Source organism: Podarcis filfolensis, assembly GCF_964270895.1.
Source record: "Podarcis filfolensis genome assembly, chromosome: 3".
Taxonomy (NCBI): Eukaryota; Metazoa; Chordata; class Lepidosauria; order Squamata; family Lacertidae; genus Podarcis; species Podarcis filfolensis.
In genome coordinates, this window is record NC_139606.1 from 31603993 (window position 1) to 31628236 (window position 24244).

Here is a 24244-nt window from a genome sequence, read left to right on the forward strand (position 1 = left end):
AATAGTTCCTGAACATGCCAAGCACTTTGCTTTCAAAGCAATCTGAAAAAGTGCCAGAAGGGAGCACTAATAATCACTGAGAGAAATCTTCACAAAAACCATCCTCTCCTTTTAACTCCACCCTAAATTTCCCCCCTCCACTTCCTCTACTCTTTCCAGGCATGGTCTGTGGTTTGAAACTCTGTGTCTTAGCACCTCTTTATTTGCTCCAGAGCTTTCCCTGTGAAAACCCACTCTTTAAAGCTCAATTGGAGCAAACTTCAATCAACAGAAAACCCAAATTCACATTTGCTCCAATTCAGCTTTAGAGAATGGATTTTTGCAGGGAAAGCATGGGGCAAAAAGAGAAGGAAATTGGATACAGAGTGTTAAAGCGTAGACTGGAAAGTGTGGGCCAAAATATAAGTGTGGATCAGCTCACCATCTGCTGCTTAAACCAGATTAAAGGCAACCAGCACTCCTTCAGGTGTGTGGGCTTTAAACATATCCTGAAGGTCAGGACGAATTTAGACAGCTCCACCACTTGAAGGGGGTGACAGCACAATTTGGGTTCTGTAACAGGAAAGACCGCACACTCATTTCAAGTCGCACAACTGTTAAGGATATTGCCAAGCCTGAAACTGAATAGATTTGCACTCTCGTACTTGGCAATATGACTTCTGTATGTCTCTTCTCCCACACTAGGCTCTCATTTGTTTGTTTGTTTGTTTTTTAAAAATAAAAGGATTACAGCAGTACAGTGGTACCTTAGTTCTCAAACTTAATCCGTTCCGGAGGTCCGTTGAAAACCAAAGCGTTCGAAAACCAGGCATGCTTTCCCATAGAAAGTAATGCAAAATGGATTAATTCGTTCCAGATTTTTAAAAACAACCCCTAAAACAGCAATTTAACATGAATTTTACTATCTAATGAGACCATTGATCCATAAAATGAAAGCAATAATCAATGTACTGTACTATAAAATAAATAGTACAGTAGATGATAAAAATTAAAATTAAATATTTTTCTTACCTGCACTGATGATAGTCATTGTTTGGATGGGGGGCTTTTATCCATTTTCACAGTCACACACTCAGTCAATCAGTAGCTGAAATGGGGTCCACACAATCACAAAAACAAATTAACTGAAAAAGCCTCAAAAACAAAAATGGAAAATAAATAGCAAAAATAAAAGCGCCCAACTTAATCTGTTCTGGAAGTCTGTTTGACTTCTGAAATGTTCAAAAACCAAGGTGCGGCTTCTGATTGGTGCAGGTGCCCTGGAAACAATAGCTGATAACCGCATTGGACGTTTGGCTTCTGAAAAACGTTTGAAAACTGGAACACTTACTTCCGGGTTTCGGTGTTTGGGAACCAAGGCGTTTGAATACCAAGGCATTTGAGAACCAAGGTACCACTGTATTTATCTCTCCTTAATCTAGAAGAGAATATGTTTGTACCTTCACTGATTTGGAATGGTAGGAGTTGGAGTCCAACAACATTGTGTCTAAAGACATAAAACAGGACAGGAACTCAGCAACCCTGGACTCATTTGCTTCAATCCAATTCGTGCTGCCCTCATGACATATGGATTCTACCTGTGGTGAAACACAGGATTGGCTTAAAGGTGAGTAGACCATGCATGCATGTGTGTGCTTGCACATGCGTGCGCACACACACATACGGGACTGATCAGTGGCGTAGCGTGGGTTGTCAGCACCCGGGGCAAGGCAAGTAATTTGCGCCCCTTAACCCGTGGATTTTAGCACTCGAGTGCGAGCGCGCCCCCCCCAGATGTTGCGGCCGGTGCGGCCGACCCCCCCTGCACCCCCCACGCTACGCCACTGGGGCTGGGGGCGAGCGAAGGAGCCAAAGACCCCCCCAAAGGCTCAGCAGGAATTTATTAAATTTATTATTTGCGGAGCCCCCGCGGGCCGAGGCAGCCGAAGCCCCCTCCCCTCGGGCGCCTCCCCGCCCCCTCCTCTCCTTGGGCTGTAGGTGGAGCCTGCGCTCCGAGGCGCTCCAGATCCGGGCTTGGCGAGCGCCTCTCCTCCTCCCGGCCGGGTCCGGGGGCTTCCAGCCGAGCTCCGTCCTCGCCCCCCCTCCCCCGCGGCTGAGACTTGCGCTGAGAGCCGGAGCCAGCGGCGCCCCCTTCCGATGGGAGACCCTCGCCCGCCCGCCGGCTTCCTCTCGGAGGGTTTTGGGGAGGGCAGGGCGCGTCGAGGCCCCTCGGAGCTCTCCTCCCTCCCAGTCGGCAGAAGCAGCCGCCGCCTGTGGCTGGGCCGAGGGGATGGCGCCGGCGTCGGCATCGGGGTGCGGAGGCTGCCGGTGCCCGGCCAGGCGTCGGTGGCGGCGTCGGCGCTGCTGCAGCGGCTGCTCCTCCTGCGAGCAGTGAGTGGAGCGCAGCCGCAGCGGCGGCGGGGGGGAGGGCGCGCGCTAGGGCACAAGGCTGGCGGCGGCGGCGGGGAGCCCGGCGGAGGAAGGAACTTGTCCCTTCCCTCTGGACTCGCGCCCCCCCCAGATGTTGCGCCCGGTGCGGCCGGCACCCCTGGCACCCCCCACGCTACGCCACTGGGACTGATCAGACCTGATGATTTCTGAATGGTAAAGAGATACGTGCAAGACAAATCTTTCTCTCATATCCTATAGAATCTGCAGGCTGAAGATGAAGTTGTGGCTCCATCTTTACTCTAGGTTCCTCCTGGCTTTACAATCTTTAACATGAAAGTTGGGAATTGAATGACACAACCAATTTACTGTAGTCTTTCTTTTGTCAATAAAGATCTGTCACACATTTTGCAAAAGAGCCACTTTTGAGAATGTATGATGGTTAGCTTGAATATGTATGTCTCCAAATTTAAATCTGTCATCGAGCTCAGCCTCTAATTTATCTTAGGTATATCAAGCTTTTTCATGTTTGTTCAGCAAAAGGAAAATAAAGCCCAGGATTTTCCCCTTAAAGGGTATCTTCTGCCCACAGCGCTTGAAAAAAAGAAAAGGACTACATTTTGTGTGATTGAGACTCTAAACGGTAGGCATGAAAAATAACTTGACATTTTAATACACAGAGAGTATTGATTACTAACCATCTTATATCTGACTTCGAGATGAGCTATTATGTATGCCTACAGATGTTTCCGCTTTGAAACCACATCAAAGAGGCCCATGATAATATATGCTAATTTCTGCACTACCTTAGCTTCAAAAACCTTGAAGGTGGTGATGCTATTTCTGTGTTGATAAGGTTTCTTTGGTCAGTATGTAAGACGTTATAGTCAAATGGAGACATTCCAGATGTCTTATGTGAAAGCAAACTTTCCGCCATGTTTGGTGCTACTTTGAAACATCCCCACCTCCCCATATTTCAGGTCAACAGCTATAATGCTCCATAACAGTTTGTTCCCAATTTACATCAACTCTGTAGTTTTGAGATGAATTCCAAATAATAATAATAATAATAATAATAATAATTTTTAAAAACATGGGATGTGGGTGGCACTGTGGTCTAAACCACAGAACCCAGGGCTTGCCAATCAGAAGGTCAGTGATTCAAATCCCCGCGACGGAGTGAGCTCCTGTTCCTCTGTCCCAGCTCCTGCCAACCTAGCAGTTCGAAAGCACGTCAAAGTGCAAGTAGATAAATAGGTACTGCTCCGGTGGGAAGGTAAACGGCATTTCCGTGCGCTGCTCTGGTTTGCCAGAAGCGGCTTAGTCATGCTGGCCACATGACCCGGAAGCTGTACGCCGGCTCCCTCGGCCAATAAAGCGAGATGAGCGCTGCAACCCCAGAGTCGGCCACGACTGGACCTAATGGTCAGGGGTCCCTTTACCTTTACCTTTAAGGTAGTAAATAACAACACTGAAGGGCCTCATTGAATCCTGAAGTGAACCTGGCTCTGATGGCAAGCAACAAACAGCACAATTCAGCATTTCGCCCAAGCAGTTGTTGACAGTTGTCTCCCTCAGCCAATAAAGCGAGATGAGCACCGCAACCCCAGAGTCGTTCGCGACTGGACCTAACGGTCAGTTTTGTGGTCTTAAGGTCTTAAGGCTCTAACTTTTCTGAAGCTAAGCAGAGCTGAGTCTGGACAGTGCTTGGATCATAGGCCTGCCCATGAAGGGAAGAGAGGACACAATGTCACAAACAAAACACAATTTTCAAATCACTCATCAGGGCCCTGTCACACACTTTGGGGAAGTTGTCCAAACTCAACATAAATCTTTAGTCAAATGGCAGTAATTAAGGGCTGGAACCAAAGAATCGAAGAGGAAGAAAAATATCCAGTAGCACCATTTAGGAGGCATTTTTCTGTCTAAAGTGGTTCATTTCAAGCTGAAAGTGGAAAGTGTTCAGCACAGCCCTCCCCTGCAAAGAGCAGTGTGGTAAGTTTTCAAGACAAGGACAAACAGAAATAAAACAGAACTGGCACGAACAGGAAGGGTGATGCAAAGAACTAGCTGCAGTGTCCAGCTAGTCCAAAGTTCTGTTCTCACAGTGACCAGCCAGATCCTCAGTAGTTAAACTTGTATTTAACATTATTATTTTTTAAATGGAGGTTTATATCTAGTAATCTAAAGGGGGTGATATCTGCCTATTTTAAAAGGAATGAATATTAAACATAGCGATGCACTTCCTTTCCCCTCTCCTGCATGTTAGGTCACAAAAGTCCATGGCATTGATTAGCAAATTAATTAGCAATGTCCCCTAAGCCCCGGGAGCTGGTCTCTTGTGTCCATTAACATACAGGCAGAAAGAACAAATCTGCTTACCAGCATACAAAATGAATTGATATTCTTGCAGAGGCATTCGCTTCTTTGAACCCGGTTGTTTAATACCTCCAGCTATCAGCAAAGTTGGATGGGGAATAATTGAGTTTTGTGAGTGAAATTAAATAATACCGTGCTTTCTGACTCTCCCCTGAGGAGTGTGCACCATTTCAACATTCAGATGAACATTTGTATGAATAGTGAGACAGAAAAACCTTCACTTTCCTTTCAAAAACAACGGGATTGCCATCTTTTAAAGCTACCACTTTCCTGGGTTTAAGCTTTTTGCTATCTCGAAATGCAGATGGGGTGGAGCTGTGAAGCTGCGGCAGGTTTCTGGTTGCAAGTTTCCCAGGAAATTGCTAGAATTACTCCTCAAGACCTTCAGCCAGTGCCCAAGCATGCTGTCTTGTCTTTCGGTCGGTGGGTGGAACTCATAATGACTTTCTCTAAAAAAGGATTAATTAAGCAGCTCATGCATGGGGATTGCACAGTAGTGACTACTGCTCTCTCAACATCACCGCTGCTTACCAGGGTGGAGTGTAGTGGGGTGATAGCAGTGAGCTTCGGGTTGCACTGGATTAGCTTCACTGATAAGCCTGTGCAGACCTGATCTCACTGCCAACCTGGGCTGCCCCCATAGCATCCTGGTAAGTGACAGCAAATGTCACCCACCACTGGAAAGAAGCATGCTGGGGCAGATCTACACTCATGGTTTTTAACGTTAAGGAATGGTTTTGATAATGTACATGGATACATGACATCCGACTTTTTACATTCATAATGTGTTATTACCTTGCCTTTTTATCGCTTAATTTTAATAATAACAATAACAACAATAATATGTATATTTATTTATTTATACCCCACCCATCCGGCTGGGTTTCCCCAGCCACTCTGGGTGGCTCCCAACAGATTAAAAACAGAATAAAACATCAAATATTAAAAACTTCGCCCAACAGGGATGCCTTCAGGTGTCTTCTAAAAGTCAGATAGTTGTTTATTTCCTTGACATCTGATTTCAAAGATTACTAGAAAATAAAACAGAATCAGGAAAAGTGCAGTAACATGGAGGCGGAAACGAAAGCTTTTTAGAAACCCAGCAATTCCTACTGCTTTGTGTCCAAACAAATCAATTACAGCTCTGATTTCATTCATTGTCTAAGAGCACTAACAGGCAGGAACAGCCAGGCTGGGTCATTTTACCCAAATGTACCCGCACATTTTGATTCATAACTTTCTTTCTAGGAAGGCTAGAGACTTACTTTTTCCAAAAAATGAAAGCTCAGAGTCTGGGGTCGTTGCCTGAGGCTACCAATGAGGGTTTTTGTGAGGGCTCGCAGGAAGTGGGTTGGTGACCACTGTGCTATAGTGCCAGGAGGGTGTCTCTGCCCTACCATACTAGCCATTCCATCTAGTTCAGCATTGTCTAGACTAGTTGGAAGTAGCTGTCCAGGGTTTCAGCCAGGAAACACTCCAAGCCATGTGTTGGGAATTGAATCTAGGCCCTTCTGCATGCAAAGCAGATGCTCTACTGCTGAGCTATGGACCTTCCCATTACTTTCATTTAGCAGCACATTATATTCTAAAATATGACTCGTTGTTGGAACCCCAGCATAGCATCAGTGTCACCAATAAGTTTCTATCTCAATTTAGAAAACAGCAACAACATTGTTGCATATACTGTAGCTGACTCCCATTTCAGATGCCATACCTACTCTTCATAAACAAAAAAACTGCCTTTCTGTGGCAGCCCTCCTTTGTCATTTTTCATATTCCTTTTAAAGAAATGTAATTTACTCTCTGTTAGCAAGTCACTTCTCTTCAATAGTTCTATTCAACAGAATGCCACTATTTTGTTGCTTTCTTCTTTTGCAGTTATGTCAGACGAGAGCCTCAAGAACATCTGCAGAAGCAATATTGTACACTGTGTAGGTTCTTTATTTTAAAGCTTTCCTGTAACAAAATGCATTGGATAATGCAAAATGTTATTTGAATTTGAGGGGTGGTGTTTGCTGTATGGGTAATTTTCTTGTGTATCCTTGTGCCAGGCTTAAAACTGTAAGCTTTTGTCAATCTGCCCTAGGCTTCGTCCAATAAAATTTAGCAAATGTTCTGGTCATTCAAACAATTGTTTGCCCTCACACAAACAATTGTGCCCTCTTCAAGACGTAAGCCAGCTTGTGGGTTTAATCAAGGGCCACATTTTTATTATAACTTGCAGGATCTGCTACAAGCAGCAAATTCTCTCAAACAATTCATTCTAACTGTGTTGGCTCCCTAACACTTAAAGCACAAGCTCAGACGTTCTGTTGTCTCCTTTTAAATAAATGGATGAATGCATCCTAGCGATAATTCTTGAATCAGTCTACTGACCGAGCTGTGTTTACCTTTGCCTGTGTACAGAGGAGGCAGGTAACAGCTTCCTCCCACCCCTTTGGAAAGGGTAATGCCACCAGAGCCCAAGGACAGCTCTCTTGCTATGAGCCAGAGAGATGTGAGGGGTGGTTTCATAAGCCACCCTTCTTCACCACTAAGATAACTCAGCCTACTCAGCAGGGAAGCCTGCACAAGTCTTGGCTAATCCACCACGAACCTGCCAATGCCTACTAAAATCCGCAGCCAATGCATGCGAAAACAGCTCACCTTTAGTGATCTTCACAAGGTGACAAATGTAGGGGAAAAGATGTTCCCTGCAGCCAATTATGAGATGCTGCCAGGCTGCTGTCCTGGCAACAGTGCTGCTGGGGGAAGCAACTCAAGGCGTTAAGGAGAAAGCTGACCGCCAGTCATAATTGGCTCATGAGCAGCCACACCCCCCAGAAGGAAGTGGGGCATGTTAATTTACCACCTATGAGCTGCAAGATGGCCTTACTGAAATCCCTTTTAATCAGGATGTGGGGACACCCCATTGTCCCACCCCCCCAAAAAAGACCACCCTCCACCTATTCACACATATGGCTACAGTTTTGCTTTGTTTTATTTTGAAGAGAAACTCTATTGTGGAACATGAAGCGAGACAAAGGCATCACTCTTATCGGGCACACCGGCAAATGCAAGTTTGTGATTCATTCAATGGGTGCTAATAGTGCCCTTTTCTTAGCAGTTTATATCCTTGTGCTGAAGAGTAATGTTGCACTGTTCAGAAGCAGAGACAAGGAAATGACTTTTCTTGAAGCCAGAAAAAGATACCAAAGATATTATCCAGCACTGCCTCACTTTTACTGTCAGCTTCATTTTTCTCTGCAGCAATGGGTTGCAAGTCCTTTCTGATGGAGAGCTATAATTGCCAATAATGGATTGTAATACCATGGGCTCAAATGCCCAATTTTGTGCACAGAAAGGTTTATTTGGGAGGGTGAAGGGAGGGATTTTCCTGGAAGAAAAAGATGTCCACCCCAAGAAATTCTAATACATTGACTGCCTTGGTCAATTGGTTGCTAGATTTGAGGCATCTTCTACGAAATGGAGAAATGTTATAAGAGTCCACTGAAAGGTGCATGCTCAAAGGGGTGGATCTGTAATATGTAGGCTTGCTTTCTGTTTTCAAATGAAGTAGCAAAATTGGGTGCATAAATATACTTCCCCGTCTTCTTTTCAGCGCTTCTTGCAATGTGCAAAAATTAAAATGTTGCATCTTTACCCAGGGAGTGATGCAAATGCATCAAATGTTTGTGTAGCCCATACAATTGCATGTGGAAGACATAGGCGAGTTCCCTTTGCTTTTCCTTTTAATAAACTTATGTAAAAAGAAACCCCTGGAAGAGCACAAAGACATTTTATGGCAACACACACACACACACGTACCATCAATCCTAACTTGTTGCTCGTAAGGTATCTGAGCCCTTTTCACTTTTCATTTCTAATTGTGATGACAGATTTAGGAGGCTTTCAACACTATAGGCTAATATGGAATAGCTAACATGGTGCCCAAGAAATGTTGATAGACTCCAACTCCCATCAACCCCGGCCAGCATTGCCAGTTGTCAGGGATGGTGGGGATTCTTGTCCAACAACATCTGGAGGGTACCCTGTTCTCGACCTAGATTGTGTGCTCATGCTAATAAATAATCCCTCCACGTATCACAAAGGCTTGTTGTAAGATATTGTTGTAATGTTCTTTAAAGCAATTTGTCCCCATTGGTAAATAATCATTTTCCACCTTAGATGTTAGTTGCTGTTGTTTTAACTGTTTCTATTAGCTTTCAAAGGAGTTTCTCTTCCCTCTCCCCAGTCATGACACTCTAAATCTTTTGCAATTGTTAATTTGGGGCACCATCTTTCTGCCTACATGTGCAGGTGTGCATTTTCCCCTTACAGCAGTGTTTCCCAAACTTGGGTCTCCAGCTGTTTTTGTACTCCAACTCCCACCATCTTTGACCACTGCTCCCGGTAGCTAGGGAGGATGAAAGTTGTAGTCCAAAAACAGCTGGAGGCCCAAGTTTGGGAAACAGTGTCCTAGAGGATCTCCATAAGGTTTATTAGAACCTTCCCCAACTCCTTTCCAACCATTGGCCAACCCTTATTGAGGAGTAGATGGTGCTGGGCAAACAGCAAAGCATACAGCCCAGCTCAAAGGCTCGTCTCGTCCTGCATCCTGTTCGCACAGTGGCCCACCAGATGCCTTTGGGCTTCCCAAAGGCAGGACCTGAGTGTAACAGCAGTCTCCTCCCTTGTGATTCCCTGCAAGCAGTATTCAGATGTTTCTCCACCTGCAGCTGCTGGGTGACCTTGGGCTAGTCACACTTCTCTGAAGTCTCTCACCCCACTCACCTCACAGAGTGTTTGTTGTGGGGGAGGAAGGGAAAGGAGAATGTTAGCCACTTTGAGACTCCTTAAAGGGAGTGAAAGGCGGGATATCAAATCCAAACTCTTCTTCTTCTTCTTCTTGCCTCTGACGGTGAATGTGGACAGACCGTCCAAATGTTCCTATTTCCCAGGGACAGCCCCTGATTTACAGAAGCCACCCCGGTTGCTAATTTTATCCCTGAAAGTCCTGCTTTTCCTGAGGACGTCCCTATTTTCACTGGAGAAATGTTGGTGGGAATCTGACTCCTCAGCCATCTGAAGATAGCCCTGTATAGGGAAGTTTTTTAAACGTTTACTGTTTTATAGTGTTATATATATGTGTGTGTGTGTGTGTGTGTGTGTGTGTGTGTGTGTGTCGGAAGCTGCCCAGAGTGGCAGGACAACCTAGTCAGATGTGTGGGGTATAAATAGTAAAATTATTACTATGCAATGGGACGTTCCTATTTTCATTGGAGCAATGTTGGAGGGTGTGTGTGGATTGTGGCATGCAATCATTTTGTAAGAAATTAAAAACAACAACTGGTGATCTGTATTTCAGTTTAATTTTCATGTGCTGCAAAACAAAAGCCATGAATAATGAATGGAGATTAGTGAAGTTTCTTTTTTATCTTATTCATACCCACTCATCATTAATTCAGGAATGGGGGCTTACCCCTCACCAGCTGCAGCCACCATCTCCCCACCCCAAAACGTTTATTTTAAGGTCAAAGTTCTGAGAGTGCAGACAAAAGTAACCTAGTCTGGAAATAGACTGATTCATTCATCCATACTCTCAAGTACGGAATTAATATACCCAGTTCCAGCGGCTCAGGTATGCATGCTAGGAGAAGGGTTGTCTGGTTCTATTTCATAAGTTGGTGAATATTTCCAAATGCAATATGGCAGACTTGTACAACTTGTTCAGCAAGCCAAACATAGATGGCCAACCCTGTATGAAAGACTTGAATTACTTCCTATAAGCCCTGCCGTTTGAAAAACCAAAGTTGCAAGCACCTGACAGGTCATAGCTCATGGGTTGCGTTCTGTTTGATGGCTTATAAAGTTTTGCAAGTCTGAAAAAGGAATATCTAACTGCATATCTAAAGCTCTCCAAGCTTTCAGCTGTGCTGTTAATTGATGCTTCTGACTGATGCAGATTCTTTTTCACAACTACAGCATAACCATTTATAGCTCTGTCATGCTTCCATTTCATTAGGGATGGGTGAATCTGTCAATTTCACTTTCTCTCAGCTTCTAATGTTTCCAGCCTTAAATTCAGTTTGCCACATTCCAGCACCAATTTGAATTTTTTAAAAATATATAAATGTCACCATATAAATGTTTCAGTCTCTTTGTGTGCATTTCTCCTAATGCAAACATTTTTGTATGCTGTCTTGCATAATGCACACATTCCCCCTGAAGGAATTTCCCACATTACAATACTTTTTTGGGGATGCTATTTTCACCAATAAATGCATTTTTAGGCACACTTTCCCTAATACACACTTCTTTTTCTGGTTGGAGAGCTGCATTGCAAAATTCAGAGAGGTGCAAAGGACAATTGTGTTTTGAATCGCAAATGGATTTAGGCAGTGTAAATTGGGTAACTTGATGTTAAAAGCAAACCACACTTCTCTCCATCCCTATTTTTTGTTCCCTATTTCTAGGCAATGGTCAAATTCACAAATTGTTTCTAATGCCAGTGCCAAGTACTCTCAAGAGCCAAGTTTTCTGTAATCATAGTGTGTGTGTGTGTGTGTGTGTGTGTGTGTGTGTGTGTGTGTGTGTATCTATAATCTCCTCCAGAGGTCACTATGCATATCCATTCCCCCAAACCCTTGCAGGATAACTTAAATGCTTAAACCTTTCAATGTTAGTTGTTGATAAACAGTTGATAAGGCTTGATGGCAACTTACCTCTGTAGCCCCACTGCACGCCACAGATTACAGATCTGTGCAATCCTATATATGTCTCAGCATCTTAAAAAGCAGAGACATCACCTTGCCAACAAAGGTCCGTATAGTTAAAGCTATGGTTTTCCCAGTAGTGATGCATGAAAGTGAGAGCTGGACCATCAAGAAGGCTGATCGCTGAAGAATTGATGCTTTTGAATTATGGTGCTGGAGGAGACTCTTGAGAGTCCCATGGACTGCAAGAAGATCAAACCTATCCATTCTTAAGGAAATCAGCCCTGAGTGCTCACTGGAAGGACAGATCCTGAAGCTGAGGCTCCAATACTTTGGCCACCTCATGAGAAGAGAAAACTCCCTGGAAAAGACCCTGATGCTGGGAAAGATGGAGGGCACAAGGAGAAGGGGACGACAGAGGACGAGATGATTGGATAGTGTTCTCGAAGCTACCAGCATGAGTTTGACCAAACTGCGGGAGGCAGTGGAAGACAGGAGTGCCTGGCATGCTCTGGTCCATGGGGTCACAAAGAGCCGGACACGACTAAACAACTAAACAACAACAACATATATGTCTACTCAGATGGAAGCCCCATTGAGTTAACTGAGACATAATCTCAGGTAGTCATATAGAATCAAAGGTTTGTAAAGTTGGAAGGGACCACGAGGGTCATCTAGTCCCACTGCAATGCAGGATCTTTGGCCTAACATATACACAATCAGCCTATATGTTATCTACTATTCAGTCAGTAAATGTTATCCAGTGTGGTTAGGGATACACACGCTAAAACCAATAGGTAGGAACCCACAGCAAGCTTTCCCCATATTCAGCAGTGCTGTTACCATTTGCAAAAGGTAAGAAGAGAAACTGGACACTTTATCATCCTGCCCTTGACTTGAAATTGTACAAAGGGAGACTGACTGACGTCCTCCCATGTTGAGCAGATTTTTACATTTTGCATTATTCATTCGAAAAAGTTGCACTCTTATCTATTTTGGCCAGAATAAGCAATCATCTTCTGCCAGCTGGGACTGTGCTGTGTTTATTTTTTAAAAAAACCACTGGGACCAGACCAGCTGCTCCCTCGGATTCTTGTTTCATATCTACATGGACAAACATCTTTCTCCTTTGCTCCAATTTTATCCTCACAGCATCTGTGTCAGGTAGGTAAGGCTGAGAGATGGTGGCTAGTTGGAACTGCTTCCCAATAAACTTCATGGCAGAGTTAAGAATATGAACCTGAGTGTCCCTGGTTCTAGCTGAACACTCTAAACAAGCCCTTTCCCCTATTGTGTCTTTCCCTTGGGGGCAGTTGAAACTTATAGTTCTAGTTCACAATTGCCTTCCGACACAAATAGTTTCATCCTTGCATAGGATGCTCACGACTCTCTTCCTTTATGGACTGAAGAAATATGTGACATAAAATGGTGTGTTATCTAGGTTGAAGTCCCAAAATAACTTCTTCTGCAGCAGGTTGAGGGAAATGTGGATTCTTTTTTTCAAGAGATACTGATCATAGAGGCTGCTAGGATATTTTCCTTGCTTGAAATGGAAATCAGAAGCTTAACACTGTGGGAGCACCTGTCCCAGCAATGACTCCAAAGTGCTGCATAACATTGGGCAGACCCCATCCCTTTCAATGGACTTGGGAGTCTCTATGGTCTTCAGGGGCTAATGCAAAATGCTGTTGCCTATTGGGGTTTTGCTCGGTTTACTGATGGTTTTTCTTTCGGCCTTTTTGTTTTTTTCGGCATTGCTGCTGAGTAGATGGTTTTATATTGCATTTTATGGATTATATTTTAATCCAGTTTGGAAGGAATACTACTTTCAGAAGGCCACAGGCTCCTCATGCCTAGTCTAAAAGGATATTTCCATTCTGTCACCTGAGTGGCTCAGACAAATCTCAGGTGCAGAATATGATGCACAGAGGACCACTAGCCATAAGGGCTAGGTTCACCCTCCACTGTCAATGTATCTATCTATCTATCTATCTATCTATCTATCTATCTATCTATCATCTATCTATCTATCATCTATCTATCTATTCCCCACCCATCTGGCTGGGTTTCCCCAGGCATTGTCACAATGACACCAAACCTGGCATTAAGCACCATTACACAACAGATTAATAATAATAATAATAATAATAATAATAATAATAATAATAATTATAATAATAAATTATACTTTTTATCATTTATACCCCACCCATCTGGCCGGGCCTCTCCAGCCACTCTGGACGGCCTCCAACAAAATATTAAAATACAGTAATGCATCAAACATTAAAAGCTTCCCTAAACAGGGCTGCCTTCAGATGTCTTCTAAAAGTCTGGTAGTTGTTGTTCTCTTTGACATCTCTCTTTGACATCTGGTGGGAGGGCGTTCCACAGGGCGGGTGCCACTTGCCACTACCGAGAAGGCCCTCTGCCTGGTTCCCTGTAACTTGGCTTTTTGCAGTGAGGGAACCGCCAGAAGGCCCTCAGCGCTGGATATCAGTTATTCAGTTATTATGCCTCTGAAAACCAGTTGCTGGGAATCACAGATGCTGTTGCACTTATCTCCAGCTAGCAGGGTGCTGGACTTGGTGGGGCATTGGCAGTGGTGAGTGGTGAATTTTTTGTAGGGAAACAGGGCCAGCGGCACCAGCTGGCAAGGGCGATTGGGGGGAGGGGGGAAAAGGGTGATGTTGTGACGTTGTGACATTGCATGCATGAGAGTCGTGCTTCCATTCCTAAGCCGGTCAGAAGCTTCCCAGGCTTGCGAAGGCAGTTCCAGACCTCTGAGAGAATGCTGGGAACTCCCTGCCTCCTTCCCAAAGCCAGTTGGGCTTTGGGAAGATGGAGAAGGGCTCTTGGACCCCGTTGGAGCATCACACCTCCCTCCCTAAGTCAGGCAGAAGCTGCCCAGGCTTAGGGAAGGAGGCGCCAGGCTTTAATACTTTAATACTCTAATTGTCCCAGAACATTAGGGGACTTGCCTAGTCCCCCTAGTCCACTAACCTCACCTCACTGGCCATTGGTTTAAACCAGCAGGCTCATTTTATGTTCTTGTGTGGGGAAAAGGTTCATACCAACAAGTGTTGGGGGGGGGGGGAACAGTTTGAAGAAAAATATAATATGCATATGCTGTGACAATTTGTCACTCAACTTCAGCCTAGTGAGGGAAAACATGAGTCAGGATGATGACTCAGACTATTTCCTATCCCTGTCATTTTCACATGTGTTTATTCATATGCTTCTTCCTTCATCTATCCAAATTAATCTGCATTTTTTTTAAAAAAACTTCACAAACATGCACATTCAGATGTCAGTTTGCATTTTGAGCATATCTTATCTCAATATACACATTTCTGAATGCACTGTGTCCCAAAAGAAGCATTTATAACTAAATGTTACCTCAGAGTTTACATCTATAAACACATTTTCTGTACTTTCCTTTTTTAAAAAATGAGCATTGCAAAATCCAGAGGAGAATTAAATGGGCAAGATAACAACAGTCTGATCTGCCCACGAGTTTGGGAGCTGTGGATAAAGTATTCTTGTACTTAATTGACAAACTAATCTTAGTTATTTACTAAAAACATTTTATCCCCTGCTGTTTTATCACATTGGCTAAAAAGGATTCAAGTAAGTGGAGGAAGGGAAGAATTTGTTATTCACAGCGGGGAGAGCTGCCATGACAGGTAAAACCCTCCAGCTGCAAAAGAAGCCAAGGAAAACTACCAAGGTAAGGAACTTTCCACATGGGAAGACTAAATATCTATCTATCATCTATCTAAGGGACGCGGGTGGCGCTGTGGGTTAAACCACAGAGCCTAGGACTTGCTGATCAGAAGGTCGGTGGTTCGAATCCCCATGACGGAGTGAGCTCCTGTTCCTCTGTCCCAGATCCTGCCAACCTAGCAGTTCAAAAGCACATCAAAGTGCAAGTAGATAAATACGTACCGCTCCGGTGGGAAGGTAAACAGCGTTTCTGTGGGCTGCTCTGGTTCACCAAAAGTGGCTTAGTCATGCTGGCCACATGACCCGGAAGCTGTACGCCGGCTCCCTCAGCCAATAAAGCGAGATGAGCGCCACAACCCCAGAGTCGGTCACGACTGGACCTAATGGTCAGGGGTCCCTTTACCTTTACCTATCATCTATCTATCATCTATCTATCTATCTATCATCTATTTATCATCTATCTATCTATCTATCTATCTATCATCTATCTATCTATCATCTATCTATCTATCTATCTATCTCTATCATCTATCATCTATCATCTATCATCTATCATCTATCATCTATCATCTATCATCTATCATCTATCTATCACCTTTCCACTTAGAAACTAGTCAGAGCCAGGTGAGCCACTGTCCACACTTTTCGAAAGAAAAGTTCCAGTTGGGAAGATCTGCAACTGCATCTCAGAAGCAAGATTCATACAACCAGAGGAAGACAAGTGGATGATTGGGCCACCTTTGGTTTTGTTCTTCTCTTCACTGTGCTCTGACACATTGAACCAAATTTTCATTTGTCAGCTCATCCTACATCTGCATTGTTATGTTCTCTGCCAAATTCACACATTTCTCTTTATGTTAGCTGTCATGGCATGAAGGATCAAAGATCATCAAATGCCAGGTCTCCCACTGAAAGCAGTAAGACACAGGCGCACCTCTTCGACTGCAGAAATGGTAGTTTGCTCAATTTCATCTGTCTCTGAAAGCATTCAGCAGGGGGGATAGCTAAACAGCAGTTCTTTACAGTTGAAATGATTCACAAACTAGAGCAAATTGAATGTTTGCCTCTGGCAGATAACCTCTCTTTGCTTACTGTTCCCAGATTTTATGTGCAGAAGAAAGTGAGGGGAAAAGAAAATATTGAAATCTTAACTGTAGCTATCAGAACATTTCCCTACTTTTTATTTTTTTTGCACATCAGACTCCATTTATTTTGCAGGGAAATTTATATTATACTTTATATACTGTTTGCACAGAGGGTGGTTTTTGTTTTCTTTTTGCAGTTTTTGGTCTTTCGTCATTACAGCACCTGCAAAATTGAGTTTCTGCTATAGTATAAGCCACAAAAATAAAGTAGAGCAAAGCTTTACATACATATTCCATGGAGCTGGTATTTTTTTTTTTTTATTTTGCATAATACCTAGGAACATTAAGCTCGTGATATTACAACAGCAGGAATAAGCTCTACTGAGGCTCAATTCCATCTGCCTAAGTCCCTGCAGTTCCCCAGGAGGCCTTCCATTTTTGCTGGGTAGTTGAGGACATAAGGCAAGTCCCCCTAGGATAGTGAATATCATTGCTGCCAGAAGTGGCCCAAAAGGATAATTGCATCTTTGGGTTATAACCGGGGGATGGGGTGGGGTCATCACTTTTGTGTCATTTTGTTGTTGTTTTTCTTGGGTAGGGGGCTGTCATATTTTTCTCTAGGCTACGTCCAGAGTGAGACTTCCAGAAGTCTGGAGCAGTAGTTTCGTGCAGGGCTGGATTTAGGTTTGATGAGACCCTAAGCTACTGAAGGTAATGGGGCCCTTTATATGTCCAGCTGTCCTTTGTCAACAACAAATTGCTGTCTTAGGGGGTTGTTTCTAAAGGTCTGGAATGTATTAATCCATTTTGCATTACTTTCTATGGGAAAGCATGCCTTGGTTTTGGAACGCTTTGGTTTTGGAACAGACTTCCGGAACGGATTAAGTTTGAGAACCAAGGTACAGTACCACTGTATATAGAAATGAGCAAACCGGTGATATTTTAGGGAGCAGGATACATCATAGGAGTCAACACAACACAACACAACACAACACAACACAACACACTGTTGCTGTATGTAGGTTTTATTTTTATTTGTTTTTTATCTTATATTTTGGAAATGTACATTCACTTTTTTTCCTTTAATTTTTTTTGGGGCCCCCAAGAGACTGGGGCCCTAAGCTATAGCTTGTTTAGTGTATATGTAAATCCAGCACTGGTTTCATGCCCTGGAGTGTGAAATCTAGCATGAAACTGTGCCCTTCCTGGGTGGGAGACAGTGGAGAATGGCAAAGTTTGGTGTTTTTAAAAAAAGAATCTGGGATAAGAGTTGGGGTGTGAGCCACATCCAAAAATTTTCTTTTTATATCCTTTCTGTTGGCGTTGGGGGGGATTCATCCTCCAAGGGTCCTGGCTGGCGGCTGGGCTCCCCCCTGCACAGGCAGGCAGGTGACGCAGCCCTGTTTGGCTCGGGGCTGGGGGAACATTCTGGTGGCATAAGCAGCTTGTCCACTCTGGGTGCCAGCAACCTATGCTGCACCACTGCTCCTAGTTGATATCCCCTGACGTTCACCTTGTTGTAGCTTCCAAGATTTAGGCCAGGGATACTGTGTGTCTAGCCAAGGTCAAGTGAGGGATGGGAGTGAGCCTGCCATCCCTGAGATGGTAGGATGGAGGCGGGGGGCAGAAGTGAGCAGAGTTATACAGGGGAGAGAAGGGGTGCTGGTTGAGGAGATTTCACCCCTCCCATATCCAAGAATCTCCTGATGAGTCTGGTGATTTTCCAGAGAGGAAGGGGCGGTGTTCTGCTCTCTACTTATTCCACTCCAGCCTAACATCAAAGAGTCAGTCAGTCAGTCAGTCAGTCAGTCAGTCAGTCAGTGTGTCGGAGAGAGAGAGACTGAGTGTTAGAGATCGTGTGTATAGATAAGGTTGCTGCTAGGAGTAGCTGCAGACACTCAGTGCGGTTCAGCATTTCTTTATGCAAAGACCCATTTAGCTCTGTATATAGTTTGTATAGTTGTAGATAGAATAAAGAAGATATTCTACAGAGCTGCTCTCCGAGTCGTTTATGCTCTGCTAGACTCTGCTATACTCTGCTGTGCAACGACTGTCTTCTTGTGGGAGTGAATCCGGTGCTCACAACTCTAAGCTGTGAGTCCACAGCACTTTGACCTGTTCCTGTGCAGAAGGTGGTCTCTGGAAGTGCTACCCAGCTTGCCTAGCCCAGTCGGGGCTGAAGTGGATGAGTCCAGTTGGTGGTACTGGCTCAAGGGCGATGCTGACACTGGTTATATCATAGACCTTGCCCCCTCTGCTTCACAAACAGAGAAAAAAAAACGGGAAAGAGTGAGCGAACAGAGGGGAGAAAGAAGGAGAAGGAGAGACACAGAGAGGAAAGTGCTACCCCCTACCCCACTCCAAATATATTTGACTTCAGCCCTGTCGACCCACAGTTCCTGAGAGAGCACCCCCCCCAAAAAAAAGAATGCCGATTTTGACATAATGAAGGTTTCCTTTCCCTGGAACACACTAACTTCAAGACAAGTCCATATCAAACCACACCCTTCTTCAGTAACATAAAAAATCACTCCAAACAAACAAACAAAAACCCATACAGTGAAGTCCAAAGATTACGGGCCGATCTAAATCCAGACGCCAGCAAAAAATAAAAACAAAAATTCATTCAAATAGCTGCTGCTTTGACCCATTGCCATGGATGCGTTTGTATGAATCTGTGTGCACATTCTGGAATTTGGAGGTGTGGTAGAATTTCAGGTCAGGGTACAAGAGAGGTATCAGAAGACCCCTCTAAAAAGCAGCTTGTACATATGCTGTTTACTCTAAGGTAGGCCCCACTGTTATGTATGTCATGGCAAAAGGATGCTTAGGACTGCAGCCCCCTTGGGACTTTTAGGCTTCAATTCTTCAGACACTTACCTAGGAGCGAACCCTGTTAAATTACTTCTGAGTAGACATGCATACAGCTGTTTGGATAATTTATTCCCCGCCCACCTTTTTCCCAGTAACCCTCATATCCATTGTGCTTTCCTGTTTTAACGGGCACTGTGCTGCGTTTAATTATAGGCTATGTGAGGCTTGGTTCATATCTCCTCTCGCCCCCTGCTGCGCTCGCCTCCCTTGTCCCAGATATCTCCACACACATGTTGTTTACACTCGCTGATTATGCAGCAGTCACATAGTAGCAATTGATTAGGAGTCAATCAATATCACAGCAATTGGCAGGGACCTACAGAGTGCTAGAGCATTGATTCACCTGCCACTAGAATTCACACAGCTGGCTTCCTTTTAGCCTGCTCTTTCCAATGAAGCAAGGCAGAGAGAAAATGGAAACTATTTATTTGTCTGGTTTTTTCCTCGTTCTTCCTCATTTTCTTAAAAAAACAGCTTCCTCAGGAGAAGTCATTGAAAATTTGTGTGTTAGGGGCTGCAGTGGTCAAAGTATGCAGCATTATGACTGCTATAGGTCAGCAATCAAATCGTGTATTTAAAGCATCACATTTAGGTTCTGGTTAGGGTGCAAATAGCTTCTCAAAATCCTAGTTATGAACAGAGAAACTGAAGGGGTATTTTCAATGAATTTCTCCAGGGAAGAGGATAAATTCTCCAACATTTTCTCAGGGATCTGACTTCCATTTAGCAGTGGCAATAGCACAGCTTTTTTCCTTTTCCCTAAGGTGCTGCTCTGTTTTGTTTACCTTGCCACCATTTTGCATCCTCCACAATAAGGTAAAGGTAAAAGACTCCTGGATGGTTACATCCAGTCAAAGGCAACTATGGGGTGCGGCGCTCATTTTGCTTCAGGCCAGGGGAGCCAGCGTTTTCCACAGACAGCTTTCCGGGTCATGTGGCCAGCATGACTAAACCGCTTCTGGCACAACGGAACACCGTAACAAGTGCCAGAGCGCACAGAAACGCTGTTTACCTTCCTGCCACAGCGGTACCTATTTATCTACTTGCACTGGTGTGCTTTCGAATTGCTGGGTTGGCAGAAGCTGGGACAGGGAAATGGGAGCTCACCACTGTTGAGCGGATTCGAACTATCAACCTTTCGATTGGCAAGCCCAAGAGGCTCAGTGGTTTAGACCACAGTGCCACCTGATCCCTACATCCTCCCCATTACTCTGGGCCTGGCATCATTGTGGACCATGGTGGGTGGGTGGAGGACAAAGCACCACACACAAACACGATAGCAAATATATGAAGTATTTCTATTGATGGGATTAAGGGGGAAGGGAAATGTGTTTTCTCAGAAAAATTGCCTCCTGCTCAGCACCAATAAGATCTGTCCCTGTCTTCCCGCCCCCAATACTTTGTCATATAGTTAAACTGTGGAAATGGCTCCCACCAGCTTGGACGGCTTTAAAGGAGTTTGAGTCCAAATCATGAAAGACATCAATGGCTACTGGCCATGATGACTATGCTCTTCGTCTACTGCTGAATACCAGTTCCTGGAAATTGCAAGTGGGCAGAATAATATTGTACTCCAGTCCTGCTTGCAGGCTTCATATAGACATCTGGTTGGCTACTTTGAGAGCAGAATGATGAACTAGAGCAGGCATAGGCAAACTCGGCCCTCCAGATTTTTGGGACTACAACTCCCATCATCCCTAACTAACGGGACCAGTGGTCAGGGATGATGGGAGTTGCAGTCCCAAAACATTGGGAGGGCCGAGTTTGCCAATGCCTGTAACTAGAGGAGCCATTGGCCTGATTTAGCAAGCTCTTCTTAGGTCCTTATGTGTTTCTATAGCCATCAAAGCATGCACTTTGTACCAATGAGCACACTTGCTGCTGATTTTCTCACTTTTTATTTTTTATGCTGCTGCTGTTACAAACATCTGCATTTCATTATGTAATTTGTTATTACAATACTATTTCAATAATTGTTTTTATTTTTATATTGTACAGATATTGGATTATGTAGCGATTTTTGTGTTGCATGCTGTAAATTCCACGAAGAGCTCAAAAGTTCATGACTTTCCTCTTTTACGTCTCAGACAAATCCAAACAATTCTTTCTTACCCCCTCTTTCAGCACACACAAACAACTATCCTGTTTTCTTAATTTATTTACCATGCTCAGCTCGGCGATTGTCTGCATTCCTCATTCTAAGCCTCTCTCTCTCTCTCTCTCTCTCTCTCTCTCTCTCTCTCTTGCCTTCCATTTAACTCCCTACAATTATCTTTTTGTTTTAATTGCTCTGTCCAAAACTGAATGTGGGTTTCTCAATAAGGTCAAACTATTGTCAGGATTAATGGAATAATTACCTCATTTGTTTTACACAGGAGGCAGCTGCTAGGACAGCTCAATAAAACATTAGTCAGTTTTGCAACCGCTTCACATTGTCAATTCATATTTACTTGATCATCCATTACAACTCCCAGATCTTCCCTCAGGTACCTTGCCTAGTGACTGTTCCTCCATTCTCCATTTGATTATCCTTTCCAATTTAGGTTTGCCATTAGTGAACTTTTCATTGATTTTCTTTTCTGAGGGGGCAGACACCTCCACTGCTGCAAGGCTACACTTAATTCTGCCATGCCCCAACCTAGTTTATACTCAGTTTATTTAAAGAGCTGTGCCAAAAATGTGAAAACAACAACAACAAACAAACAAACGTTTTGTAGCACACTGTTTTGGGAGCTGGTAATTCACATTGAAATGCAAACTGAATCGGATCTTTCCCACATCCCTATATGTTAATAGGTATCTGCGTCCCAGTCAATTTGAGGTTTTGCAGGCATGCAACAGCACCTTGAATCTGGCCCAGAACTGAATAGGTAGCCATTAACACTCTTAGAAAAAGGAGGTGTCGTATGAGCAAAGCAAGCCATGACAGTTAAAATTCTGGCAGTTTTGTTCCATATTAACTGAAGCATTCAGACCACCTATAAAGTGCAGTCCCAGTCAGGGCTGGTTCAGCTGTGGGTCAGCACAGGGACTCAGAGACGAGCAGTAAAGTTGACTATTTATTCAAAGAGACAAACTACAAACAGAACTCCACGGGCAGGACTAGCCTGAAGAAGCAGTTGCCAGGACCGAGGATCTGAGCTCAGGACCTAAGGCTCCTCCACAGCAAACTCCTTCCCAACAAACTCCTTCAAGGAGGGTCTCTCTGTGCCTTTTGCTCTGCTACATGTAACACCCTCCTCCTTCTTGGGGGGCAGAGTAGGAGGGGAGAGGAAAACAGTGGAACTGGCAGGTTTCTGTGGATCTGTCATAGCCTTAGTTCTTCCTCCTCAGCCGCTTCTTTCTCACTCAGACCTGTTGCTTGCTCGGCCTCCAACCCATCTGCCCCTCTTTCATCATCTGAGCTGTCTTCTGTATCCTACCACCAATCTCCTGGCTCGGAACCTTCCTCCTCTGATGCTTCTTTGGTGGTTTCCCGGCTGTAGCCTCCTGCCATTTCTCCTCATCTAGGCAGTCCCTGACTGTCCCATATATAACACATTACAGGAACATAGATCACTGCCGTGGCCAAACTATCTTTGTTGAGAAGTGACCGCAGCTGGAGAACTAGCTGTAGCTGGTAAAAGGCACTTACTTTCACAAATGCTGGGTAGTCTCTTCTAGTGACTGGTTATAGGAGTACCCCTAGGCTGTGATTTGTGGAGAGTGTAGACCCCCTCCCCCTCGAACAGGTTCAGCACCATCTCCCTCTACATAAGGACCAACTACCCATAGCACTTCCATCTTGGCAGCATTCAGATTCCTTGTATTGGACCTTCCCCAGTCCATTACCAATTCCAGGCACTCTCATAGCATCACCTGATTTAGAAGACCAGGAGAAATAGAGCCAAGCGTCCTCAGCATACTGATGGCACTTAACTCAAAAACTCTGGATGATGCCTTACAGCAGTTTCATATAGTTTTAAAAGCAAAGTGGAAATTTTAAGACAGGCCTTAAAGTGGACATAGTAGTTTTGTGTGTGGGGGGGGGAGGGGTTGCTCTTTAGAAACTTTACATACTTTCCAATTAAAGACCAATTTTTTATTATTATTCATGCTACTTAAGCAAATGTCTGTGATTAAATATAGTTAGACACTGTGAAGTGACTTCAAATTTTCCTGCCATCTGACCTCTCATTTTCCCCCCTTGTGCCCTGAAGCACAGAGCATCCATTTGCTGTTTTCATTTCAAGCAGAGACTGAAGGAAAGTACTTATTTAATGCTGAAGCTTTCTTTAACACTTCCTTTCTCTTCCTTTCTCCTTCCCAACCAGGAAGCATCTCCCCCTTCAACCTTTTCATCCACTGATAATAGCTTCTCATTTGGTGTCTTTTCTTCTCTTCTACTTCCTTCGTATCTCAAGCATCCTTTTATCCTAATCATCTGTAATTTTCACTATTATTTCTATTGTGATAAATGGCTTTGAATAAAACCATTTTTATTATCAAATAACTTTTTTAAAAAAATATGCTGTTGAATAATGAAATCCCACATTGGCATACTTCTGTCCAAGTGGCTCTGTAAAAGCAAAAGTATAGCAATTAACAGTGAAATCCTGTACATGCCTACTCAGAAGTAAGTCACATTGTGAAAGGCTATTGGATTGCAGGCTAGACAATTGAATTGTGGCTTGCTACTGAATATTCATTTTTTTTCCCTTTAAAGAAGGCTTTGAAAGAGTGTGATCCAATAATTTTATGAAATACTAATTGTAGAAATGGTTGTATAGGTTGTTGTTTTTTATTGTACACAGCTTGGTAGCTTCTGGCTATGAAGAGGTATATAAATCAGAAGATCAAACAACACCAATAGCAATAATAGACTAAGTATACCCCCAGCATATTGGGGACGCGGGTGGCACTGTGGGTTAAACCACAGACCCTAGGACTTGCTGATCAGAAGGTCGGCGGTTCGAATCCCCACAATGGGGTGAGCTCCCGTTGCTCGGTCCCTGCTCCTGCCAACCTAGCAGTTCGAAAGCATGTCAAACTGCAAGTAGATAAATAGGTACTGCTCTGGCGGGAAGGTAAACGGCATTTCCATGCACTGGTCTGGTTCGCCAGAAGTGGCTTAGTCATGCT

The 24244-nt window shown here is 44.0% G+C and overlaps 1 long non-coding RNA gene across 1 annotated transcript; it reads left to right on the forward strand.

The window, feature by feature from the left end:
- The first annotated feature begins 12538 nt into the window (after positions 1 to 12538).
- Positions 12539 to 23993, forward strand: LOC310759863. The gene is made up of 3 exons (XR_014546586.1): positions 12539 to 12605; positions 15062 to 15168; positions 23917 to 23993. It is a non-coding gene; the product is annotated as an uncharacterized lncRNA (long non-coding RNA).
- The last annotated feature ends 251 nt before the right edge of the window (positions 23994 to 24244 follow it).